This window comes from Phyllobates terribilis, unplaced genomic scaffold (assembly GCF_046119375.1).
Source record: "Phyllobates terribilis strain yellow unplaced genomic scaffold, ASM4611937v1 Scaffold_3__8_contigs__length_932513732, whole genome shotgun sequence".
NCBI classification, from domain to species: Eukaryota; Metazoa; Chordata; class Amphibia; order Anura; family Dendrobatidae; genus Phyllobates; species Phyllobates terribilis.
In genome coordinates, this window is record NW_027362763.1 from 928,604,630 (window position 1) to 928,632,322 (window position 27,693).

Consider the following 27,693-nt stretch of genomic DNA (forward strand, 5'->3'; position numbering starts at 1 on the left):
CATTTTGAACGCCACAAACATAATACATCACAGCTACAATTTCAGGTCCTTGAACATGTACCGGCTCCATGGAGAGGTGGAAATAGAATTAAAACATTAAAACGCCGTGAATCCTTCTGGATACACAAATTAGATACCTTAGAACCAAGGGGATTGAGTAGGGATTACGAAGTTGCGAGTTTTATCTAATAACCACTCTTTTTTGTCTCACTTTTATAACCGAGCCACTTAAATTGAGCTCCAAACTGGTTGGTATGTTGACGCCATAGACCGATAAGATTTTTGATTTTCGTTCTTCATTTTATTTTTTATTTTTATTTTACTTTTATTTTTATTTCTTCCCTTTTTTTACTTTTACTTTTCTTTATTTTTTAATTTTTATTTTTCACTTTCATTTTTTATTTTATATATATTTTTTTAAATTTTATTTATATTTTTATTTTTATTATTTATCATTATTATTTTTATTTTTTATTTATTTTTTATTTTTTACTTTTTACACTGTGTTCCAAATTATTATGCAAATAATATTTTGTCAGATTTTCCCAAATTACCTATATGAATTGCACTAAACTCCCACATTTATCGAATGCTTGCACTGGAAATGTTGCCTTTTAGGCTCATGGAGACAGAATCTTTCCGCAAACTGACGGCGGCCGCCATCCCTCGGTACTTGGTCCCCAGTCACCACTATTTCTCCTGGTGTGCCGTCCCCGCCTTATACAAGCATGTGTCCCAGAACATTACACATGCCCTCAACAATGCAGTTACTGGAAAGGTCTACCTAACCACAAACACATGGACAAGTTCTTGTGGCCAGGGACGGTACATCTCGCTGACGGCACACTGGGTTAATATAGTGGAAGCCGGGACCCAGTCAGACCCTGGGATGGAACACGTCCTCCCAATGCCAAGGATTGCGGGCCCTGGGTCAATCAGGGTTGCCCCCACATTCTACAGCTCCTGCATCTCCTCCTTCTTAGACTCCATTGCTGAATTGACCACATAAGTCGGAAGTTAGAGGCACTGAAGCACTGCCTTGGCCTAACGGCAACAGGCTGTGCTGAAGCTAATACGCTTAGGTTGCAAACCACACACCGCTGCAAAGTTGACAGCTGTAAAATAGCAGGCAGATCTGTGGCGGTCACCACTGAACCTACAGCCAGGCATCGTCGTGTGTGACAATGGCTGGAACCTGGTGGCGGCTCAGAAGCTAGGCAAGCTCATACACATACAATTCCTGGACCATGTGCTGCCCTCATGTTGCTTCAGTAGCGTTTGCAGCTTCCAGCTCACCGACTAGTGTGCGATGTCACCCCCGTTGGAACTCAACTTTGCAGTTGTTGGGAAGGATTTGTGAGCAGCAGAGGGCAGTTGTTGAGTACCAGCTTCAACATGCCCATTGTTACTCAGGTCAACCTCTGCACATAAGAGCTGATGAGTGGGCAAAGATGCCAGACATCTATGCCGTCCTCCAAAACTTTGAGGACTCCACCAAGATGGTGAGTTGCAATGACACCATAATTAGCGTCACCATTCCACTTCTCTGTCTACTGAAACGCTCGCAGCTCACACTTAAAGAAGAAGCAATGCAGGCACAGCACGATGAGAGGGAGCAAGGAACCATACAGGGTGATGCCACACAGCCCAGCCTCATCTCATTCCAAAACGGATTGGGTGATAATGAGGAGGAGGAGGATGAACAGGAGCTGGTTTCCTGCGCTACAGACGGTACTACCCGCACAACTGTCATACCGTCTGTTCAGCGTGGAAAGCCTGAGGAGAGGGAGAACGAGGAGGATGAGGCGGAGAGCATGGACAGTTGTCCTCTTCGTCAGGACAGGGAAGTCTTGCCTGTTAGTAGTCGGGCACACATGACTGAGTTCATGTTCCGCTACCTTTCCCGTGACCCTCGCATTGTACGCATTTTGCATGCCAGAAATTACTGGTTTGTCACATTTCTAGACCCACACTTCAAGGAGAACTTTTTATCCCTCCTTCCCTCAGCAGAGAGGTCTAATAAAATGTTGCATTACCAGAAGGCCATTGTTGTGGAATTATTAATAAAATTCCCATCTGAAAACGCTGGTGGCAGAGGTCACAGTTCATTGGACAACCAAAGAGTACAGTCAAGGGAGACACAAATACGATGCAGCAGAGGCAGGGGAACACTGTCATAGGTTTGGGACAGTTTTCTCAGCCCCTCCCAGCTCCCAGGCCCTGATGCGCGGGGTACTCTCAAAAGGAGGGAAAAGTTTTGGAAGATGCTGAAGGAGTACCTTGCCGACCGCACCAACGTTCTCCATGATTCCTCTGTGCCTTATAACTATTGGGTAGCCAAGCTGGACAAGTGGCATGAACTGGCTCTCTATGCCTTGGAGGTCCTGACATGCTCTGCCGCTAACGTTTTGTCAGAACGGGTTTTTAGTGCCGCCGGGGGTATTATAACTGATAGGCGCATTCGCCTGACAACTGAAAATGCTGACAGGCTGACTCTTATAAAAATGAACAAGGGCTGGATTGGTACAACAAGAATCTGGCACTCAAAATTTCAGTGAGAAAATTTAAAAAATAATTTTTTATTATCATGATTCATCAAAATTAGGTTAACGTTTCGGCCTCATGCGGCCTTCATCAGAACTGTGGATATAATTAATACAAGTACATGTGAGTGTAAACTCCATAGCTCAGCATATACAGAAAAAAATAATTAATGCATGAATCAAAGATGTAAGGTAATAGTTACAGAGACACTATGTAAAAAAAGAAAATCAATAATCAATCAAAGTCATTATTAATATAGAGGATAATGGCTACATTCCATGGAAATGATATCCAGACATACGACAAAATGATAAACATAGCAGCAAAAGAAATAATATGTAAGACAATCGTTACCAAGGATCTGCCCAGTAGGTACAAGGAGAATCAACAAGTTGCTGCAAGAGAGAGAGTAAGATGGCATAAAACACTATACACGTGTAAAAAACCGTATCATGACACTTATATGCAGACTCTGCAGCTAAGCATTACTCACCAGGGTCAAAAAGAGAGACAGTATATTAGTGGAAGGAGCTGTGGGGAGAAAAGCACTACCGTGCTGTATGTAATGCGCTGTAAGCCCCAGGTGTAAGGCATGTTTATATATAGTCTCCACACTTCCGGGACGCCGCGCTGGTCGGGCGCTGCGGGGTCACGTGATAATTTTCAGCGCGCGTCACCGGAAGTGACGCGAAAGGAAGGAGAAGTGTCGCTGCACGGCGCCATATTGGTGGGCTCTGAGTGGGGTCACATGATGCGTAGTGCGGCGTCTCCTCGGGAGTAAGAATGAGGATATTGCACTGGCAGAATAACTGGGAATGTATATTAAAATATTGGTGGGGATGAAATGTGGTCTTATCAGCTGCATAGAGGATGTTAGAAAGGAGCCCATAGAGTAAGGGATAAACGAAGGCAAATCAGAATATGACAGGTAAAATATATATAAAGAATAGGCAAATAAAAAGTAGAAAATGGGAATATAAGAGAATTCTTTCCTTTGCATAAAAATAAAAATTGTAGTGAAAAAATGCAGATGGAGAGATAATGAAAGGATAAGAGATAAAGAAAATGACGAGAATAGTAAAAAAACATGAAATAATAGTGAATAACCAACGAGGAAGGAATAAAAAATGAAAATGTAAAAAATAAAAAAAAATATAAAAAATACACTGTGTTCCCAATTATTATGCAAATAATATTTTCTCAGATTTTCCCAAATTACCTATATGAATTGCAGTCATTGTAATTTTCCAGTCAAATAACTATTAGAGTACAATTGAAAGGTTTTTGTACAAACTGCCTATGATAACAGTATATTTTTTTAAAAATCAAACACTCAAACTGCACTCTAAATGCATGTTCCAAATTATTATGCACAGCAGAGTTTTCAACCTTTTCATTTGAATAAAGAACAAAAAAATGGTCATTTTTGAAATTATAAGCATTAGCAGGTTATTACAAACTGAAATCAAACAGTTTTCAACTCAAAACTTTATTCTAGGTGATGTTACATTTGCACATAGGACCGCTTGTTCGAAAGGAGCTTCTGAACTCTCTCGTCCATTGAATTTGTCAGGTTTTGGATGGTTTCTGCTTCAATTGTTTTGCATGAGGACGGAATACCCTCCCAGAGCTGCTGCTTAGATGTGAACTGCCTCCCGCCATCATAGACACTCCTTTTGATGATGCTCCAGAGGTTCTCAATGGGGTTGAGGTCAGGGGAGCATGGGTGCCACACCATAAGTTTGTCCCCTTTTATGCCCATAGCAGCCAGAGATGCAGATGTGTTATGTGCAGCATGAGATGGGGCATTGTTGAGGGCATGGGTAATGTTCTGGGACACATGCTTGTATAAGGCGGGGACGGCGCACAAGGAGAAATAGTGGTGACTGGGGACCAAGTACCAAGGGATGGCTGCCATCAGTTTGCGGAAATATTCTGTCTCCATGAGCCTAAAAGGCAACATTTCCAGTACAAGCATTCGATAAATGTGGGAGTTTAGTAGTGTGGCCTGTGGATCGTTGGCTGCGTATTTGCGCTTGCATTCAAAAGACTGGGGTAGGGACAAGGGTGTGGTTGCTGATGGTGGTGGTTGCAAGTGTGCAATGACAGGTGCAGGGTGGGAGGCATCTTCGTTTGCACCTTGGACAGGGGATTGGTGTGCACGCACAACAGCGGAACGGGCAGTGGTGTCACCGCCAGACACTGTTTATAGACCCTGGCATATGCCCCAAATAGTCGGGTGCTTTGCTGTCATGTGCCTGAGCATGCTGGGGGTGGTCAGGCTGGTAGTTTTGCTGCCCCTGCTGATGCTAGAATAGCATATGTTGCAAATGCCCTTTTTGGGGTTATCTGAACAGTTTTTAAAAAAGAGCCAGACTCTAGAAGACCTAACAACTTTCCTCGTGTTGGTGTTTTTGGGAACAGTTGCCTGCCTTGTGTCTGTGGCCACCCCACTGCTAGTTCCTGCCTGTTGTGGTGCTATGCCTCCCTCCTCCTCTGTGCTGCTATCCTCGCTATGCATGTCACCTTGCCAAGATGGGTCAGTGACTTCATCATCCACCACCTCGTCTTCCATGTACGCCCCCTGGGCCTCCTCCTAACTTGGTGTCTCATCATCATCATCCACCTCTTGCGACAGTTTCCCACAGTCGCCTTCGTGTGACTGTGGCTGCTCAAATATTTGGGAATCACTACATGCAATCTCCTCTTGCCCTGCTTGAAGCGCTCTGGGAAACAGGCGCGAATCTATAAATGGAAAAGTGAACAGCTGTTCGGAGTGTGGGATCACTTGTCTCCGGGCACTCAACATGGTGGGAGGAAGGAGTATCAGGGTGAGGAATATGTGGTCCAGACTCACGGCTACTGAGACTGGATCATGTGGAAGGCAGGGTGGTGGCAAACTGACTGGAAGCATTATCTGTTATCCAACTAACAACCTTTTCACACTGCTCTGGCTTCAAGAGTGGTGTTCCTTGGCCCCCTAGAATTTGGGACAGGAAGATATTTCGACATGTTGTGGGTGTTTCTTGTGCTCCCTCAGAAGGCACAGTTTCACCTTGCCCATGGCCTCGGCCTCTGCGTGCACCATCACCATCACGTCCACTTCCCCGTCCCTTGCTACTTGTCTTGCCCATTTTAAATGGAGTATAATATTTGGCATGCTCCACAAAATGTCTGTATTATTACCGCAGTAATATGGGATCACGTGTGATGACCACAGTTTTAGGCAGTGGCCTTGTAGTGTGGTATTGGTCAGCGACCAAGTGTGAATAGGTTTAACAACACACTACTGGCAGACTTGAAATCCAGTGTAATATTTGGCACGCTCCAGAAAATGTCTGTATTATTACCGTAGTAATATGGGATCACGTGTGATGACCACGGTTTTAGGCAGTGGCCTTGTAATGTGGCATGGGTCAGCAACCAAGTGTGAATAGGTTCAAAAACACACAGCTGGCAGACTTGAAATTGAGCTTATTTGGCACACTTCACAAAATCTCTGTATTATTACCGCAGTAATATGGTATCACGTGTGTTGACCACAATTTTAGGCAGTGGCCTTGTAGTGTGGTATTGATCAGCAACCAAGTTTGAATAGGTTCAACAATGGTATCTAGGAGAAATATTTCTCCTCGCGGAGAGTGATGTGTTAAGCACATCAGGTGAGGAGACTATTAAAGCCGTAATGCTCCTCAGGAAAATATGCAAATTGTCTCTTCAGAGAAGAAGAAGACTAGAACTCTATTGCCACCTACAGGAAGCAGCAATCCTAAAAGTCAATAGCGACCCTTTAACGAGCCTTAACACATGACTTAGGATAAAAGCCAAGACCAGAAACTCAATTTGCAGACACTGTGTTTGGTATTTAGGGGTAATATTTCTCCTTGCGGAGAGTGACATGTTAAGCACGTCAGGTGAGGAGACTTTTAAAGCCGCAATGCTCCTCTGGGAAATATGCAAATTGTCTCTTCAGAGAGGAAGGGGACTAGAACTCTAGCGCCACCTACAGAAAGTAGCAATCCTAAAAGTCAATAGTAACCCTTAGAAGCATTGTGGCTTTAAAAGTCTCCTCACCTGACGTACTTAACACGTCACTCTCCACAAGGAGAAATATTAGCCCTAGATACCGGTCTGATGCCTCTCATGCAGCCAATCTAGAACTTACACTTTGCACTGACGAGGGGCAGTACCCCGAAACACAGTGTCTGCAAATTGAGTTTCTGGCCTTGGCTTTTATCCTAAGTCATGTGATAAGGCTCTTTAAAGGGTGACTATTGGCTTTTAGGATTGATACTTCCTGTAGGTGGCACTAGAGTTCTAGTCCTCTTCTTCTCTGAAGAGACAATTTGCATAGGTTCAATAACACACAGCTGGCAGACTTGAAATGGAGTGTAATATTTTGCACGCTCCAAAAAATGTCAAGATTATTACGGCAGTAATATCGGATCACGTCTGATGATGGACAAGTTTCTCTGCTTCCACAATACAGCAATGCGAAAAAAAAATCTAACAAATCTGACTGTATTCTGCTAACAAACAAATGGAGCAGTAAAAATGGTGTACTATATTGCTTTTTAAGCAAATAATCAGGATTGTGAGCAAAAAAAAAATAGCCCTAATATCTAGGGCTATGGATATCTGTAACAGCAGCAGCTCTATACACTGTCCACAAACTCTGCCTGCCTAACTTCTGCTATCACCAGGTTCACCAGTAATAACATTTGCAGCTGGATTAGTCCTTAGAAGGACTGTTAGTTCAGATGTGTATATATACAGTAGCTGTGGAATATGTGGCGCCCCTGCTGCGCATTGATGCCAAAGATCCTAGAGGGGTGCATGGCCGGATTCCTCCACAAGAGGCCCTCATAGCATACACACACCTCCACCTTCCACCTCAGACCACCATAGGGAGCCCGGATAGGGATATAAAAAGGGAATGTGGAGCTAGGCAGTCAGTTCCTGCCGTAGAGGAGCCTGAGAGAGGTCAGCCTGCAGTGGAGCTCAGTCTAGAGAACAGTTTCCTCAGGGGACAGAGGTAGTTCCAGTCCCTCTAGAGTGAGTTCAGACTCAAAAGCTCAGTCATTGAGCTTAAGGCGTGCCGACGCCATAAGAGCGGTGAAGAGTAGCGAGGCCTACTGCCAGTGTGAAGCCTAGTGAGGGCTCTGAGCGCGGCCAAAGGCAAGTGGAGTAGCGAGCTACATAGGGGGCAGAGGAGCTTAACCAGCTCACCCCACAAGCATTTACCAGACACCGGGTCCGCGTCTGCAGGGATCTCTAGGACCAGCACAAACAACCGGAACCCCTGGCGAACTACATGTCCCAGGAACACCAAAAGCTGACTGATATACCAGGGTCAGGAGACACTGAGGCCCAAGAGACCAGGGAGTGCGAACTCCATCAGAAGGCCCTACCACCAGGTCAGCCGGTGCAAGACAGAGACCAAGTTAGGCCTAGCTCCAGGCAGGTCATAAACTTAACAGGAAAAGTCAAGAAACAGGAGGTCCCACACCCGCTCACTGGGGAGAGTCCTGAAATGCACCCTTCACCCTACAGTGCCCTGGATCATGCCTGAAACACCACCAGTAAAGGTACTGAAGTGAACTGTCGTGTGTGTGCCTATTCTTCCTCCGACACGGCTGGGTCCCCTCTGTCCTGCATCCCTTTTCTAACGCTGCCCTGAGGTCCCGCTCCACCTGTGAGGAGCCGCACCAACCAAGCTGCCTGACCACCGACCTCAGAGGACTGTAGCAGCGCTGGTGAGTCTCACCAGACACCACGGGTGGCGTCACGAACTTTCCCCTTTCCCATACACCTTTTCCCACCATTCCTTCTTCCCTTTTTAAGAGTGACCCCAGGGTATGGCCACGGGAGCCGGCCACCGCGGCATCCCACAAAACTAACAGCAAGGCCCGGGTGCCGAGTCGCCATCCCTTGGGCGCGTCAAATACCTAATACCTCACTAATAAACCGCTAATTCTCTCCCAGCTCAGCAGCACCTCTCTCTACTCTGCCTGTCTGAAGGGTAGACTGTGACGAGCATAGGGTCACCAGGTCTGATAAAGACCATGGCTTCGGCATTACAGTGAGTGGCAGGCAATCCCCGCATGTTTATTAGCTGTGAAAACAGTGCCAAACATGCAAGGCGGGGACTCGAGCTACCGCTCCCACATCTCAGAACTCGCCGAACATTTCGAACAGTGAGATGCTCGGGCGAGTACTGAGCAGTAGCAAGCACACTTGCTCATCACTAGATAATACATGTTATTGACACAGGGCCGGCTCCAGGTTTTTGTGGGCCCTGGGCGAAAGAGTCTCAGTGGGCCCCTTTAACACATACCACGATTCATGATGCACAGATACCGCAGAGAAATATATATATAGTACAATGCAAAGATTTCACTTCTTACATTACATGAGTGATATCTATTGTAAATTCTACAATAGCTCAGAAACCCAGAAACCGACGAATCGCTCCACACAGTATACTGGCCCCCATATAACGCTCCATACAGGATACTGGCCCCCATATAACGCTCCATACAGGATACTGGCCCCCATATAATGCTCCATACAGAATACTGGCCCCCATATAACGCTCCATGCAGGCTGTTCCCCCCACATAATGCCCCACGCAGGCTGTTCCCCCCACATAATGCCCCACGCAGGCTGTTCCCCCCACATAATGCCCCATGCAGGATGTCACTCCCCCCCCCCTCCCTTATAATGTCCCATGCAGGATGTCACTCCGCCCCTCCCTTATAATGCCCCATGCAGGATGTCACACCCCTCTCTCTTATAATGCCCCATGCAGGATGTCACCCCTCCTCGCTTATAATGCCCCATGCAGGATGTCACACCACCCCACCCCCCACCATATAATGCCCCATGCCTCCATACAATAAAAAAAAAATCAAATACTCACCTCTCTTCTTACCTGCTGCCGTTGCTCCGGTGTCTTCCCGCTCTGCGCTGTGACGACTCAGGAGAGAGCGTGGTGTGAAGACGTCACCGCGCCCTCTGACCTAAGACGTTGCAGTGCAGCAGCCGCGGAAGAGACAGAAACTGCTGCGGAGGCACGGGGAGAGGTAAGTATTGCTCCGGATGCCGGGGCCCTGAGCAAGCGGGGGGGGGGGGGGAGCGGGCGCTGGCAACGCTCTCCTCCGCTCACGGGTCCTATAGCGCGGCAGGGTGCCCGACGGCGAGTGGGCCCCCCCCCCCGCCTTCTCAGAACCCCGGCACTTGCCCGGGTGCGCCGGGTGCTGATTCCGGCCCTGTATTGACATATAACCCCACTTCCTTTTTTCGAGGACAACTTTGTGAGAACGTAGATGAGGCGTTTCAATAGGGGACTATATCCAAGTATATCAAAGATGGTCTTGTCCCGACATTTCCCAGAATGGCATGCCTCTATCTATTACAGAAGGTGCATAAGAATATGGCTAATCCACCAGGCCGTCCAATTGTATCACGTAACAGCAGCCTATGTGAACAGACGTGCAAATACCTGGATTATTATCTTAAACCAATGCTTGAAAATCTGCCATCATATTTGAAGGATACCAATGATTTCCTGAACAAAGTAAATAACATCACTTTAGAGGAGGACATGTGGATGGTAACATTGGACGTAGAAACACTGTATACTTCGATTCATCATGAAGATGGAATAGAGCCAACCAAGATTTTTCTATCCACGACGGATACAGATCCTTCTTTGGTGCAATTTCTCCTTACCCTTTTGGAATTCGCATTGAGACATAATTACTTTATTTTTTAAGGTAATTTCTTTTTACAGTTACAGGGAACGGCAATGGGGACGGCATTTCAACTCTCATACGCAAATTTGTTTTTGTGGATTTGAGAGAGGGGAATTTTCTTTTCTAATCCTTTATCGTCTATTGAAAATGTCCTATTGTGGACTCGTTTCATAGACAATATTTTCTTTATCTGGCAGGAGTCTGAATTGGACCTTGAATTGTTCATTAAGAACCTCAGTGCCAATCAGAAAAACATCAGACTAACAAGCAGGTACAGCCAGAACGTAATGGACTTCTTGGATGTGAAGAAGGTGAGGAAGGCATTATTAATACTGAAGTATATAGAAAGGACACAGAGGTTAACGCTCTCATCCATGCCATTTCATCCCACACCAAGCATCTTGTAAAAGTGATTCCCACAGGTCAGTTTTTACGTACTCATAGAATCTATACCACTGACTCTTCCTTTATTCAGCATGCGGACCATCTGTGTGAAAGATTCAAGGAGTGTGGATCTTCAAACCAGAATATAAAGAAGGGATTTAACAGGGCAATGCACTCTAAAGGGGAAGAACTAATGCAGACCAAGAGTAAACATACATCTGACCAACAGGTGAGATTTATTTCCACATTTAACAGCAAGTGGTAAAAAATGAAGTAAGCACTCTCTAAGTATTGGTCCATCTTGAAAGTAGATCCTACCTTGGATGGATGTACAACGAATTATCCATCCATTACGTTTAGACGGGTACCTAATCTTAGAGACAGCCTTCTGCACAGTCTATATGAGAGTCCCAAGAAGGATAACTTTTTTTGATTAAAAGGAGCAAAATGGGGCTTCTTCCCATGTATGGACTGCATTGCCTGCCCCAACATGATTAGCACCACTGACTTTTTTTCTAGAGATTGAACTGTGCCGCCCCGGCAGGGCCGCTGCAGTCACGGTACTAGTGTGCGGCGGTCTGAGTGCTGGTATGGTCCGACTGGGGGTGCGCGCCAGTCTTTATCAATTGTGGGGGGTTAATAAAATAATATAAAGGTTCGTGACGCCAGTTGGGATGTTCAGCCTGGTATGGCCGGGTAGTGATGAGGGCCCCTGGGAGTTTGGTGGTGATGAGCAGTTCCAAATGATTAATCCTTCCCAACCAGGGCTGGCTCCCAGGGGAGATGGAGCAGGAATGGCGCAGCAGGAAATATTCAGCTTGAGACAGGGTGATAACCAGTTTGTACCTTTTACTGGAATCCAGCACACAGCTCCAACAGCTTCTGTACAGTTCAAATACAGGGGTTTGGACAGCCCTGCATGGTGAGGGTTTAGTTTCTCTGCTTTGAGGCTATGTAGCCTTCCTGCTGCTAATTTTACCTCTGTTAGACGATTCCTTGGATCCCCAGGGATCCAAGGTAAACAGTTACTGGATCTGTGATTCCTTCCAGCGATCAGGCAACGTGAATCCGGTCAGAACACTCACTTTCTATTGCAGCAGTGTCTCTGTGACTCCATGTGGTTGCTGAGCTCCTGGGAAAACACTTTACTGCTTGTTATATGAAGATAGAGCAGGCTCACAGTTTAGCACATACTCTGGAAGTCTCTATGCTCTAGGGACTGGACCCTGCCTTGTGAAGCTTAAACATGCAGAGAGCAGACTTCTCTCTCTTAAACAGAGAACTTCATGATGCTGCATCTTTCTCACACACTACAGTTCAAACTACCACTAATCACGTTCTCACCTCTAAGGGATTGTGCACAAATTCCTGATTTGGCAGAAGTGCAAAATCCTCCAGTAACGGATTGAGTAACAATATATGTAGGTAATGAAAACAGCAGAGAATTTATCCCTCACCATTGCCGCCAATATATATGAATTATATTACACATGCAGGCATTTTGTGGCGCTGTAGACATGGGCGCCACATTCCCCCTTAGTGAAGAGTAGCACATCCTTGGGCTACTTAGCCGATAGGCAGTCCATAATAAAGCAAAATAACATTAACGGAACATATATAAACAATCATATTAATCTGGTCGTGGATTACAGCCCAAAACCACTTTTGATCGTCCCCGAGTGCAGCTGCGGGGCACACAGACCATAAAATAGAATTCATTGCACTGGCTGTTTTGGATGTCTCCTTGACAAAGGCATGATGTACCGAGCTCCTTTTAGTTCTTAAGTCCTTACAAGAGTTCTTGCAGTAAAAGAAAGTGTAATGGTGTGATTTGCACAAAATAGGAAGGCTAGGCAACTTTCTACCACTCTTTGAACTTACCTCAGATATGGCAGGCTGACAGCTAGCAGAGGGCAAGTTTTCTGGTCTTTGAGCATGCAAAGTATCAGGGGCTGGTGTCAGCTGCTGCTCTCCTTCAGAAGGGTTTGGTGTTTCTGGTAAGGACCGTTGTGGAAACAACATCACTGGGACTACTACCGCATTGTCGACTAGGATTGTGCGAATTTTTGTATCAGTCTCTGGTATCTGCTGAGGAACTTCATTAGTTTAAACTTTTTCACGCAATTGAGTTGGACATATTTTTAGATTGTCTCGCGATATAATAGTACACACTTTTCCGCCGTCTTTGGAGATGGTACTCACTTTGCTGTTATCATGGTTAGATGGTAGAATAGTGTAAGGCTGGGCCTCCCATTGATCGTCCAACTTGTGGTTTCTTCTCTTTTTCTTCAACACTTGTTCACCTGGTGATCGGGGGATTGCCAGCGTGTGCCGATGAAAGTCTCTCACTTGTCTTTCTCTAGCTTGGGCAAGACTCTGTTCTACACATTGTTGAACCTTTTGATACTGCAGTTGTCTTTTTGTGTTCCAATCCGTGTCTAATTGGCTGGATATAGTTTCAGGAGCTAGGACTCCAATTTCCAGGTCAATGGGGAGTTTACCTGGCCGTGCATGCATCAGGTAGGCTGGGGCATAGCCTGTTGAGCTGGTTGGGATATGATTGTACATTTCTATCAAATCAGGCAATTTCTCAGGCCATTGGTTTCTTTCTTCCGACGGTAAGATCTGTAATAAATTGATGACCAGATGATTCAATTTTTTGCAAAGATCGTTGCCTTGTGGGTGGTATGGCATGGTTCTGATCTTTTTACACACGTATATGGAGCAAAATTCCTGGAAGACTTCTCCCTCGAAGGCTGAACCTCTGTCTGTCAGCACTTGATCTGGGTATCCATGGGGTCTACAGAAATACTCTTGGAATGCCTTTGCAGCTGTTCTTGCTGTTTGGTCTTTCACTGGAACGACCACTAGGAAATGGGAATAATGGTCGACTATTGTTAGAGCATAGTTATACCCTGATCGCTTGCTGATAGTTGCACATGGTCTAGGGCCACTAGCTCCAGAGGTTGCTTACTGACGATGGGCTGCAAAGGAGCCTTTTGACTGGTGGGATTCTTCCTTCTAAGATTACTTGGGCCGCACTCCACTCCCTGCACTACTCTTCAATGGACCGTCTCATGCCTGTCCAGAAGAAGCGGTCGCGGATGAGAACTTCTAGCTTTTTCCACCCAAAGTGTCCAGCTTGATTTTGAAAAGCTTCTAGGACCATGGGCACATCTCTTCTTGGGACCACAATCTGCCATACCAGGTCATGTGTACATGGGTTAATGGCACTTCGGACCACTTTGCCATCATAAGTGAACAGCTTCTTTCTCTCTTTCCACAACTGTTGAGCATCTGTGGGTGGATCGGGAGCTGAAGATGAATTTGCTGCACCAAGGAGTTCTTTGACAATTCATATAGCTGGGTCACTGCTCTGTGTCTCTTCCCAACCATGGTGGGGTAGCGGATTAAGGGACACTTCTTGGACGGCTAGATTCCTCCCTGTTACACGGTTGGAGCCCTGGACGATATCCTGGCTTTGGAATGCCGGCATCTCTATCTCCTCCAGGCCCGCCAGATCTTCTGAATCAGGAGGATTGGGCATGCGGGACAAGGCATCTGTGTTTGCGTTTTTGACACTAGCTCTGTATTTAATGACAAACTCGTAGTTGGATAACCGAGCCATCCATCTTTGTTCCAAGGCACCGAGACTGGCGGTATCCAGATGTGTCAAGGGATTGTTGTCCGTGTAGATGCTGAATTTAGAAGAGGCCAAATAGTGTTTAAACCTCTTGGTCACTGCCCAAACAATTGACAGGAATTCTAGTTTGAAGGAGCTATAATTGGCAGAGTTCCTCTCAGTAGGACGAAGCTTCCGACTCGCATAGGCAATGACTTTCTCTTTACCATGCTGTTCTTGAGATAGGACAGCCCCTAGACTAGTGTTGCTAGCATCGGTGTGGAGGATAAATGGCTGATTATAGTCTGGATAAGCCAGAATTTCCGATCCAGTGAGTGCTTGTGACGCACCCCTGGGCCTTCGTCGCGCGGCATCGCGCGCACGGGAGCTTACCCGGAGCCGAATCTGTTGAGGGTTGTAGTCTCGTGGCGGTGACCCGGTCCGTGCCCAGGGAGTCAAACTGAGCGGCGATGTATTAGCGGTAGATGTTGGACGACTACGCCACCCGTTGAATGCAGCGAAGGAGCTGCCGCTGCAGGGCAGACCGCTGAGGCCGGTGGTAGGATTGTGCAGCGTGATAGTATCACCCCCAACGGGAGGGGTATGGCCTCAGGGCAGCCGACGTGGATGATGGGGGTAGCAGGAATCACTCAGAGACGATGCGGTGTAATTCAGGGTCTTTACTGGTGATAAAGATAGACCCTCCCGGAGTACTGGCTAGCGATCGGGGCCTGGTCAGTCCTTGAGCAGATGGGATCTCCCCTGGCCAGGCGGAGTTGTATGCCTCCCAAACTGACTGTACTCTTCTTGCTACCTTGCTAGAGGCAGGTATAAGTAGCCCACGTCCCTGAGTGTACCGTGTGGTGCTCACCCGTATGGCCGGTGACTCGGGGCCTTCTAGTGGCGTCCGCTCCACGACGGCGGTGCTGGTCCCACGCGTGTGACCGTGCCTTCGGGTTTCTTGGCCAGAGGACCTGAAATCCCCTGCCGGGCGGTTTCTGCTGCTGGGTAAAGATTAGTCCCCACAGCCTCGGACTCCGGGTCTGGTGATAGCTTCTCAGTCAGGGCGAGCTCTGCAGCTGCCAGCCCCTGACTCCTTATAGCACTGCTCCCCCAGAGCTCCTGATGTTCTTTTCCTAGATCTGCTTCTCTTCTCTGTCTCTACTTCTTCTCTACCCTCTAACCCTGCCTCAGCCCTAGGTTTATATAGGGGAAGTTCTTCCCCTCCCAGGACTGGGCAGGAGGTGTGGCATGCATCCCTGACCAAGAGACCTCCCACCTGCTCTCAGACATAACATTGCTGTTACTGTGGAAACCAGACCCCTGGGGTGCCACACTTGCTTTAGGCTCTTGAATGACTCATCCAATCTAGCATCCCACTCTACCGGGGGACTCTTGTTCCTGGTCTTTTTGGACTGGCCCACTAGGAGGTCTTGTAGGGGGCTGCCAATTTACTAAAGTTTTTAATAAAGCGACTATAGTAGCCCACTAGCCCCAGGAATTGTCGTACCTCTTTGATGGTGGTGGGTACCTGCCAGTCTCTGATGACAATCACTTTGTCTGGGTCTGGTGCAACTCCCTCTGCGCCAACGACATGACCTAAGTACTGTACTTTGGGCTTCAGTAGAAAGCATTTAGATGGCTTTATCTTTAAACCGAAGTTGGATAATGCCTCAAAAACCTCTGCCAGGTGTTGCAGGTACCATAGAAAACTGTAAAAAAAAAAGAATAAAATAAAAAATAAATATATACTTACCTTCTGGCGGCCCCCGATGCGCTCCTCCTCTCATGCCGGCAATTCGCGATGGACTGAAGGACCTGCGCTGACATCATAGTCATGTGACGGGTCACGCGACGCTGACGTCGGCAGGTCCTTCAGTATAACGCGATCTGCCGGCAGCCGGGACGGTGAAGCAAGACTGCGGGGGCCATCGGAAGGTAAGTATAGATTTTCTATTTTTTACCATTCTCTCGGGTCACAGTATATAAATCCATGCTCTTTGCATGGATTTATATAGTGTGACCAAGTTGTCAAGCACTTTCCAAGTGATGCTAAAATCGCTTGGAAAGCGCTTGTCAACCCGCATGCGGAAATGCATGTGAAGAACGCTTCACATCCGCATGTCCCTGGCAGGAAAAACGCATGTACAATCCAGGGGAGATGCAGAAACGCTCAGGAAAAATCCGGAGCATTTCTGCATCGTGGGCACATAGCCTAACAGAGGTAAAAGTAGCAGCAGGAAGGCTACCCAACCTCACAGCAGAGAAACTGAACCCTCACCATGCAGGGCTGTCCAAACCCCTGTATGTGAACTGTACAAAAGCTGTTGGAGCTGTGTGCTGGATTCCAGTACAAACTGGTTATCACCCTGTCTCAAGCTGATTACTTCCTGCTGTGCCATTCCTGCTCCATCTCCCCTGGGAGCCAGCCCTGGTTGGGAAGGGTTAATCATCTGGCACTGCTCATCACCACCAAACTCCTAGGGGCCCTTATCAGTGCCCGGCCATCCCAGGCCGAACATCCCAACTGGCGTCACAAACCTTTTTATTTTATTAACCCCCCCACAATTGATAAAGACTGGCACACGCCCCCAGTCGGACGATACCAGCACTCAGACCGCCGTGCACTAGTACCGAGACTGCAGCGGCCCTGCCGGGGTGGCACGGACCCTTTCCTGGCGTCACGAAGAGGATATCGTGTGCCTAAGGACCCTAACTCTTGTAAGGAACTGTTGTTTTGTTTCAAGTCCCTGCAGCAGCAAGGGAGTTCCGGTAATTGGCTGTGCATGCAGTGGTAGGACTCACGGTGGGTGGAGCATTGCTAGCTCACACCGCTCGAGGTCCAGCTACCTGGGAACCCATCGGAAAGTGCATCAGCGGAGTAAACAGCTGCAGCTACAGGAGTGGAGAGTCACACCCCTGCAGGGGTAAACAAGTGGGGAAATGTCTGGTCCCAGCAACCCTAGTGGCGCAGCAGCTGCGGCTCCCATATTGCCGCTAACCATGCCTTATATACCGGGTGCAGCATGGCTGCCACAGTACACAGGCGAATCGCACACCTTAAGCGACTTCAAAGAGAAGCTGGGCAGCTTGTTTGAACTTTAACCCATGTCAGAAGAGCAGAAAGTTACCATCCTTACTAGTCAGCTCAGTGGCGCCGCCCAAAGAGAAGTCAAATCTTGGCCAGCTACTGATAAAAAGACTGTAAAAGACATTTTTGTGAACTCAGAGATACCTTTGATACCCATACTGCCTCAGAAATAAAGATGTGATTTTTCAGTTGCAGACAGAAAGCACAAGACTCTGTTAGAGACTATGCACTTAATCTGCAGGAGGCACTGCGGGCCATCAGGCGAATTGACCCTGACAGTGTACAAGATGAAAGCAAAATGCTGAAAGAGCAGTTCATTGTGGGCATTTCGTCTGATTCAAGTAAGGCCCAGCTGCGCATGATGTTGCTGCAAAACCCCGACATGGATTTTGCTCAGTTTAAGAACAGATCAATCCGTATATTACGAGAATCCACCTATGTCTGCAGTGAGCCAGTTAAACCCTCAGCAGTTATGTACCATCAGGGGGCTGTGTCCTCCTCCCGGTACAGTATACCCAGACCAAAGTTGATGATCCTTCTGCAGATTTACGGCTACAAGTACAGGAACTGACTAAGAGTGTGGCTGCTTTATGTAAAACTGTGCAGACTCTCCGGGCTTCTTCCCCCACAAAGAGGATCCAATTAGCCTCCAGCCCGGATGATCTTCCATGGAACAGCAGGGGAGAATCCCACCACAGCAGAGACGGTTTACCCGCACTGGCAGGAGATCTTCTGATCAATTTGACCCCGCAGGACGACCCATGTGCAGATGATGCAACAAGGTTGGTCATATCGAGAGAGAATGTCCTTTAAACGGAAGACCCCTGGGGGAGCGGACCAACCCTTGGAAGTAAGACAGTCTGGCCCAACAAACTGGAGAAACAAGTATGTCGGCGGACGTCCATTTGTACCAGTTGTGATTGACGGCATCCCCTTCACCGCTCTTCTGGACACTGGTTCGCAGGTAACCACAATGCCCTACACACTGTACCAGAGATATTGGGCTGATGCTGATTTCATCTGACGCCCTGATGGAGACTTGTCATTAATAGCAAGTAATGGTCAGTCATTGACACAGGTGGGGTACAAAGAGGTTGTCATTAAAGTGGGGAGGGTGGAGCTTAAATCTCAAGACCTTGTGGTAGTATATGTGGAAAGAGGGGAGTGTATTCCTACCATAACCCTGGGTACAAATGGGATAAAAAATTGTTTAAGTGAGGTCATCGCCATCTTGCACGACATACCAGATTCAGCCCCTTCCAAAGAGAAATATGCCCTCAATAAAGAAATCAAGGCTCTAGTGCAGCAACAGCAGGTAGAGATAGCTGGTGGAGAGATCGCTAGCGTAAGGGTGAGCGATCCTAACTCTATTATGCTTCCCCCCAGGAGTGAGACACTCATCTGGTGCAGAGCAGCCATAGGTATCAGAGGCCAGGATTACCAGGCTCTGCTAGAACCAGTCTATTCAGATAGCCGACCTACTGTTATGACAGCCAGAGGGATTGTTGATGTTAAAAAGGGCTGGGTTCTGGTATGTGTCCTGAACTGTGGGGAAGAGGAAGCATGCTTGCCCCGTTATGCAACCGTAGTCAAACTGTTTACAGTCTGCAACAATGATATTCAGGCTGCAGGACCCTTGGCTCCGTCTGAGTCGACGGAGGGCAACAGCTCCTTAATTCCGTTGGAGGACTGGGTTCAAAAGATGCATGTTTGCATTGACTCAACTCGGTCACATCAGAAAAATGGAGTGTATCGAGTGGTCCAGGAGTACGAGCGGGTTTTCAGTAAGCACCCCTTGGATTTTGGACCCGTAAAGGACATCCAACATAATATCCCCACCGCAGATCATCCACCTATCAAAGAAAGGTATCGTCCCAAACCTCCTGCTCATTATCAGTGTGCAAAAAGTATGCTAAAGGAAATGAAACAAGCAGGGGTAAACAGGGTCAGCTGCAGCCCTTGGGCAGCTCCCCTTGTGTTAGTTAGAAAAAAAGATGGTACAATGCGCATGTGCGTAGATTACAGAAAGGTTAACAAAATCACCCACAAAGACGCTTACCCCCTACCACACATGTAGGAGTCTCTCACAGCGTTAAAGTCGGCAAGGTACTTCTCCACTCTAGACCTAACCAGCGGGTACTGGCAGGTTCCTGTGGCTGAGTCTGACAGAGAAATGACTGCTTTTACTACTCCTATGGGCTATGTGAATTTAACTGTATGCTGTTTGGATTGTGTAATGCACCCGGGACATTCCAGAGACCTATGGAGTGTTGCCTTGGATATAAGAACTTTGAGATGATGCTACTGTTCTTGGATGATGTCATTGTATATTCCAGGACCGGGTCAGAGCAAGAACAGAGACAGACACGATAGTCACTTCAGTACCTTTCACTGATGGTATTCAAGGCATAATCCAGAGCACTGTAGGGTGATGGGTGCATATCAGGATCCTCCCCAGTGAGCGGGTATAGGGCATCCTGTTTCTTGCCTTTTGTGTAGTAAGTTTCTGACCTGCCTGGAGCTAGGCCTAACTTTGTCTCTGTCCTGCACCGGCTGACTTTGTGGTAGGGCCTTCTCTTGGAGTACACACTCCCAGCTTGCCTTGGGCTCACTAAACTGAGCTCTCTCTGGACTGAGCTCGACTCTGTATTCAGACCTGTACTTGCTGAACTCTCTAGAGGAACTGACTGCCTAGCTCCACCTTCCCTATTTATATCCCTATCGGGCTCCCTCTGGTGGTCTGAGGTGGAAGGTGGAGGTGTGTGTATGCTGTGGGGGCCTCTTGTGGAGGAATCCGCTCATGCACCCCTCTAGGATCTGTGGCACTCATGCGCAGCAGGGGCACCACATTCCCCCCTAGCAAAGCTCAGCACTCCTGGGCTGAAGTACATTTTATAAAACAATAAACATTAGCAATCTTCCCTTTATGGGAGGCACATTCTTAAAGATGCATATAACAATATAAATAACAAATACATACAGTACAGACCAAAAGTTTGGACACACCTTCTCATTTAAAGATTTTTCTGTATTTTCATGACTATGAAAATTGTACATTCACACTGAAGGCATCAAAACTATGAATTAACACATGTGGAATTATATACTTAACAAAAAAGTGTGAAACAACTGAAAATATGTCTTATATTCTAGGTTCTTCAAAGTAGCCACCTTTTGCTTTTGTAACACTCCTGGCGGCGTACTTGCATAGTGGTCCATCTCCCACTGTGCAAGAGCGCGCACTTGATTTCCAGTCCGGACTGCCTTCCATACTGTCTGCTTTGCTCTGCACTGGCTGCTTAGGGCGACGCCCGCCGAACTTCCTGCTTCTTGTAGCTGCTGCAGACACACCCCTAATGCGTCATCAGCCTATTGCTGTCTGTCACCTGTTATTTAAACCAGCTCCTCCTTGGAATCCTTGCCTGAGCATCTTGTTCTGTCAGTTGGCTTCTAGTCACTGATGTGCCAGGTCCTGTCTATGTTTCCTGCCTTGCGGTATCAGTTCCCGTGTCTGAACTGTGTCCTGTCTGCGTACTCTAGCCAGCTGTCTTTCTGCCTTTCCTGGAGGCTGTATTTCCAGGCCTGTGTGAACACGCTCTTAGCCTGTTCCTTCTGCCCTCTAGGGGCCGCATACCTAGATCTGTTGTCTGTGTCCTTTCCCAGTGTCTGTTCCTGCCCTAACTATCTTCCAGCCTGTTTCCCGTCTCTCTCTACGCCCATACCTTCCCTTTTTCTGCAGAGTCTGAACTCGTACCTAACTCCAGCTCGTTGTCACTGTACTTCCGTTTGTGAGTTTGTGGTCAACTCGCTACTTCACTGCAAGTACCCTGTGGGTATCTGGTTCTGCCTTTCCCTTCCCGTCTGTTCCGTGTGAACAGAGCCCTGTCGGCTCTGCCCTGTCTTGCTCGCCGCTCCGGCGCTTCTTGCTTGCTCTGCCTTGATCACCGCTCCGGCGGTTCATGCCTGCTCTGCCTTGCTCACCGCTCCGGCGGCACTTGCCTGCTTTGCCTTGCTCACCGCTCCGGCGGCTCTTGCCTGCTCTGCCTTTGCTCACCGCTCCAGACGGTCTCTCTCTGCTCTGCCTTTGCTCACCGCTCCAGGCGGTCTCGCTCTGCTCTGACCCTTTGCTCACTGCTCCAGCGGTCGTGCTCTGCTCTTACCCTTTGCTCACTGCTCCGGCAGTCTCGCTCTAACCCTTTGCTCACTGCTTCGGCAGTCTCGCTCTGCTCTGACCCTTTGCTCACTGCTCTGGCAGTTTCGCTCTGCTCTGACCCTTTGCTCACTGCTCCGGCAGTCTCGCTCTGCTCTGACCCTTTGCTCACTGCTCCAGCAGTCTCGCTCTGCTCTGACCCTTTACTCACTGCTCCGGCAGTCTCACTCTGCTCTGACCCTTTGCTCACTGCTCCGGCAGTCTCGCTCTGCTCTGACCCTTTGCTCACTGCTCTGGCAGTCTCGCTCTGCTCTGACCCTTTGCTCACTGCTCCGGCAGTCTCGCTCTGCTGTGTTGGTCCAACGCATCTGCGGTTCTGTCCCTGAGTCCCAGTCTGTACTGGGTCCTTTCCACTCTGTGCTCCAACCTGTCGTGCCTGCCAGTACCTCCCTGCCTGCATACCAGTCGTGCTTACCAGCATCCACCTGCCTGCATACTGGCCGTACCTGCCAGTACCTCCCTGTTTCCATACCTGTCGTGCTTGCCAGCATCCACCCGTCTGCATACCAGCCGTGTCTGTCTATACCCACCAGTCTGTGTGCCAGCCTAACCTGCCTGTTCCTCTATTCCCTGGTGTGGGTCAACAGCAGTGTCCGGGGTCTGACCTGGAGTAGCACCTGGTCCCTCTGCTCGGTTCCTCCTTGGTGTACTGGCGTCGTATGCCGTCGTGCGACCTTGGTCGGATCGGGTGGATACTTAGTTACGATCCTCCAGGCATTCACTCTCCGGTACGGTCCAGTGGAATCACTACATATACAAGCACACGCAAGTCAGTCCGGGCGTGTGCATTACAGCTTTGATGACTGCTTTGCACACTCTTGGCATTCTCTTGATGAGCTTCAAGAGGTAGTCACCGGAAATGGTTTTCACTTCACAGGTGTGCCCTGTCAGGTTTAATTAGTGGGATTTCTTGCCTTGTAAATGGGGTCGGGACCATCAGTTGTATTGTGCAGAAGTCTGGTGGATACACAGCTGATAGTCCTACTGAATAGACTGCAAGAATTTGTATTATGGCAAGAAAAAAGCAGCTAAGTAAAGAAAAACGAGTGGCCATCATTACTTTAAGAAATGAAGGTCAGTCAGTCCGAAAAAATTGGGCAAACCTTGAAAATGTCCCCAAGTGCAGTTGCAAAAACCATCAAGCGCTACAAAGAAACTGGCTCACATGAGGACCGCCCCAGGAAAGGAAGACCAAGAGTCACCTCTGCTTCTGAGGATAAGTTTATCCGAATCACCAGCCTCAGAAATCGCAGGTTAACAGCAGCTCAGATTAGAGACCAGGTCAATGCCACACTGAGTTCTAGCAGCAGACACATCTCTACAACAACTGTTAAGAGGAGACTTTGTGCAGCAGGCCTTCATGGTAAAATAGCTGCTAGGAAACCACTGCTAAGGACAGGCAACAAGCAGAAGAGACTTGTTTGGGCCAAACAACACAAGGAATGGACATTAGACCAGTAGAAATCTGTGCTTTGGTCTGATGAGTCCAAATTTGAGATCTTTGGTTCCAACCACCGTGTCTTTGTGCGACACAGAAAAGGTGAACGGATGGACTCTTCATGCCTGGTTCCCACCGTGAAGCATGGAGGTGGAGGTGTGATGGTGTGGGGGTGTTTTGCTGGTGACACTGTTGGGGATTTATTCAAAATTGAAGGCATACTGAACCAGCATGGCTACCACAGCATCTTTCAGTGGCATGCTATTCCATCCGGTTTGCGTTTAGTTGGACCATCATTTATTTTTCAACAGGACAATGACCCCAAACACACCTCCAGGCTGTGTAAGGGCTATTTGACCAAGAAGGAGAGTGATGGGGTGCTACGCTAGATGACCTGGCCTCCACAGTCACAAGACCTGAACCCAATCGAGATGGTTTGGGGTGAGCTGGACCGCAGAGTGAAGGCAAAAGGGCCAACAAGTGCTAAGTATCTCTGGGAGCTCCTTCAAGATTATTGGAAGACCGTTTCCGGTGACTACCTCTTCAAGCTCATCAAGAGAATGCCAAAAGTGTGCAAAACAGTCATCAAAGCAAAAGGTGGCTACTTTGAAGAACCTAGAATATAAGACATATTTTCAGTTGTTTCACACTTTTTTGTTAAGTATATAATTCCACATGTGTTAATTCATAGTTTTGATGCCTTCAGTGTGAATGTACAATTTTCATAGTCATGAAAATACAGAAAAATCTTTAAATGAGAAGGTGTGTCCAAACTTTTGGTCTGTACTGTACATATTTCCATAAGCAACCTCAGAATTTAAGTCTCTTTTGGTGAGGTTTCCCGAAAGGATGTCCATCTCACAGGGTAGAGTACTTGGTAGCTTGAGGGATCTGTCCCAAACCCTCAACGTAGGCCCTAGGGTGGCTGCAGGGCATGAAGATCCCGAGTTGGACCTCCAGTAGAGCCACTCCAGACAGGTTTTTCTTCTGAGGTCACCTAAAGGGGGCACTCCTAGGAGTGCAATAATTTACAAGAAATAGTTTTTGGGCTGCACATAGTCTTCAGCCACAGAGTTCTTAGGTACCCATACGGGTAATGAGAAGTAAATTGGTAAAGTGTCCATATCACTTAGATTGCCCATTAGAAGGCAAAACACAAGTTAATACATATCCAGAAAAATACACAATATTATACAATACCCCAGGGGCAACTATCTACACTTGTCAGAAGTTTAACTATTTTACTCAGTGTATCTGACAGGGGGTTGACCTCTCATAGTGTGTGTAGATCTGCGCAGTGTCTGCATTTTCAGTAACCCTACCAGTTCTACGTGCGACTAAGTTGTAAAACTGCCTTAACCTCTCTCTGGGACTGGCAAGTTCACCATTGGCTGGGCCTTCTTGCTCTTCTCCTGCCGGGGATCCTTCGTCCGGGGATTCTTCTTGAGCTGGCTCTTCTGCAGCACTTACAGGTTCAACTTGCTGTGGAGGGTCCTCTGGCTGTTGAAAGAAATGGATCACAGGTATTATTACTGCTCCTCCTAGTTGAGGCCAATCTGCCGGGAAATCTCCTAAGTCAGTATGGAGTACTGCTTCTTTAGGCTCCTCCGGTACAGTGAGAGGCACTTCTTCTGTGGGCTTTAGCAGGTCTGGACACAACTTCAGGTGGTCTCTAGATACCCTTGCCGTCGTTCTTCCTCCTTCTCTACTAATTAGGCAGGTCTTCCTATTATCAAATCTTGAATTTAGACAGTGTAGGGTTCTCTCTCCCACTGGTCATCGAGTTTGTGGTTTCTTCTCTTCCTTTTTAACACTAATGCGCCAGGTGTGAAGGGTTCTGCTGGGGCACCTCCGTTGTATTGAGCTTCCTGCTTGTCCCTCACCCGAGTGAGACTGTCTTCGACACAGGCCTGTACTCTTCTGTACTGCTCCTGTCTGGTCGTGTCCCAGTCCTCAGTGGTCACATCTGCTTCTGGTTCTACAACACCGAGCTCCAGGTCCATGGGCAACTTTCCTGGTCTTGCTAGCAAAAAATATGCTGGAGTGCAATTGGTGGAACTTACAGGTATGTGATTGTACAGATCTACCAGGTCAGGTAGTAGGTAAGGTCTTCAGTAGGTCGATCGATGACAATGTTGTTTATCTTTTCACAGAGACAATTGGTTTGTGGGTGGTACGGTGTAGTTCTTATCTTCTTACACCCGTAGAGATGGCTGAACTATTTGAACAACTCAGCCTCAAAGGCCGGGCCTTGGTCCGTCAGCACCTGCTCCGGGTATCCATGGGGCCTGCAGAAGCACGCCTGCAACATTTTTGCTGCAGTCTCTGCCGTCAGGTCTTTGACGGGGGCGACCACCAGGATCCTGGAGTAGTGATCCACCATGGTCAGGGCATAGGAGTACCCTGACCTGCTGGGTGATAGCTTGACATGGTCCAGGGCCACGATCTCCAGGGGTCGAGTCGTCTTGATGGGTTGCAGGGGTGCCTTCTGGCTGCTGTAGTCTTTTCTTCTGAGGCTACAGGGTCCACAGTTTCGGCACCACCGCTCAATGGAGCTGCGCATTCCTACCCAGTAGAATCGACACTTCAGCAGGGTCTCTATCTTCTTCCAGCCAAAGTGCCCCGCCTGATCGTGGTAGGCCTCCAACACCATTTGGATGCCTGTCTTGGGGACCACTATCTGCCATACCATCTCATGAGTTTTAGGATTGACGTACCTCCGGCACAGCTTCTCACGGTAGATAAACAGCCGGCTTCTCTCGTTCCACAGCTGCTTTGCTTGCAGAGACGCTTCCTTCTCCAGGGAGGAACCTTCTTGGGTTATCAGCTCCTTGATACAGCTGACAACCGGGTCACTGTCCTGGGTCTCTTTCCAGCTGTGGTGAGGCAAAGGGTTTAACGTCTTCCCACGCTGCCTCCTGGAGGCACGTTGCTCCTGGATCATCCCATTCCGGTGAAAGGCAGGTAGCTCAATCTCCTCCAGGTCATCCACTTCTTTTTCTGCGTCTGACTGGTGAGGCATCCTGGATAGGGCATCGGCGTTGGCGTTCTTGCGGCCCGCCCGGTATTTAATTGTGAATTGGTAGTTTGACAGCCGAGCCATCCATCGCTGCTCCATGGCTCCTAGCTTGGCTGTTTCAAGATGGGTCAAGGGGTTATTGTCAGCGTAGGCAGTGAACTTGCTGGAGGCTAGGTAGTGCTTGAACCTTTCAGTGATGGCCCAGACCAAGGCCAGGAACTCTAACTTAAAGCTGCTATAGTTCTCTGGGTTCCTCTCAGTCGGGTTTAGCTTCCTGCTTGCGTATGCGATCACTTTCTCTTGGCAATTCTGCTTCTGACTTAGGACAGCTCCCAGTCCTTCGTTGCTGGCATCAGTATACAGCAGGAACGGTTGGCTGTAGTCAGGGTAGGCTAGGATCTCGTTGCCTGTCAGGATCTCCTTCATCTCCTGAAATGACTCGGCTTGCTCCTTACCCCAGTGGAAGGGGGGATTTCTGCCTTTGTGGGACTGTCCTACCAGGAGTTCTTGCAGAGGGGCTGCTTTCTTAGTGTAGTCTTTTACAAACCTCTGGTAGTATCCTACTAGTCCCAGGAACTGACGCACCTCCTTGAGGTTCTTCGGCTCCGGCCATTTCTGGATGGCAGTGACCTTCTCCGGGTCTGGTGCCACTCCTTCTGGGCTGACTATGTGCCCCAGGTACTGTACCTTTCTCTTGAGCAGGTGGCACTTTGAGGGCTTCAGCTTCATCCCGTACCGGGACAGTGACTCAGATACCTCCGCCAGGTGCTTCAAGTGGTCCTCATACGTCTTGGAGTACACTATCACGTCATGCAGGTATAGTAACACAGTCTCGAAGTTGCGGTGTCCCAGGCAGCACTCCATCAATCTCTGGAACGTTCCAGGGGCATTGCAGAGTCCAAACAGCATACTATTGAACTCTCAGAGTCCCATTGGGGTGGTGAAGACCGTCTTCTCCCGATCCTCCTCAGCCACAGCTACTTGCCAGTACCCACTAGTGAGGTCAAGGGTGGAAAAGTAATTCGCAAAATTTAAGGCAGCCAGGGATTCCTCAATACGTGGTAAAGGGTATGCATCTTTATGTGTAATGCGATTTACTTGTCTGTAATCTACACAAATTCTTATGCTTCCGTCCTTTTTCCTGACTAGCACTAAGGGAGCTGCCCAGGGGCTACAACTATCCCTTACTACCCCTGCCTTCTTCATGTCATGCAACATCTCCTTGGCTTTCTGGTATTGTGCTGGTAATATAGGCCTGTAATGTTCTTTGATGGGTGGATGGTCACCGGTGGGGATGTGATGTTGTACCCCCTTAATCCTCCCAAAGTCAAGTGGGTGCTTGCTGAATACCTGCACGTATTCCTGAACCACCCGGTGTACCCCCTGTTTCTGGTGGGCAGGAGTGGTGTCTGTCCCAACATGGAGCTGTTGACACCAATCCTCCACCTGGGTTGCCGGGTCATTATCCTCCACTTCGTCTGATGAGGTTAAGGACTCCACCGTGTGAATGGAGTTGTTATTTACAGCGTGTGACTTGACAACAGTGGCATAGCGTGGTAACCTGACCTCATCTTCCCCATAGTTGAGAAGACGGACGGGCACCCTCCCATTGCGTACATCCACTACCC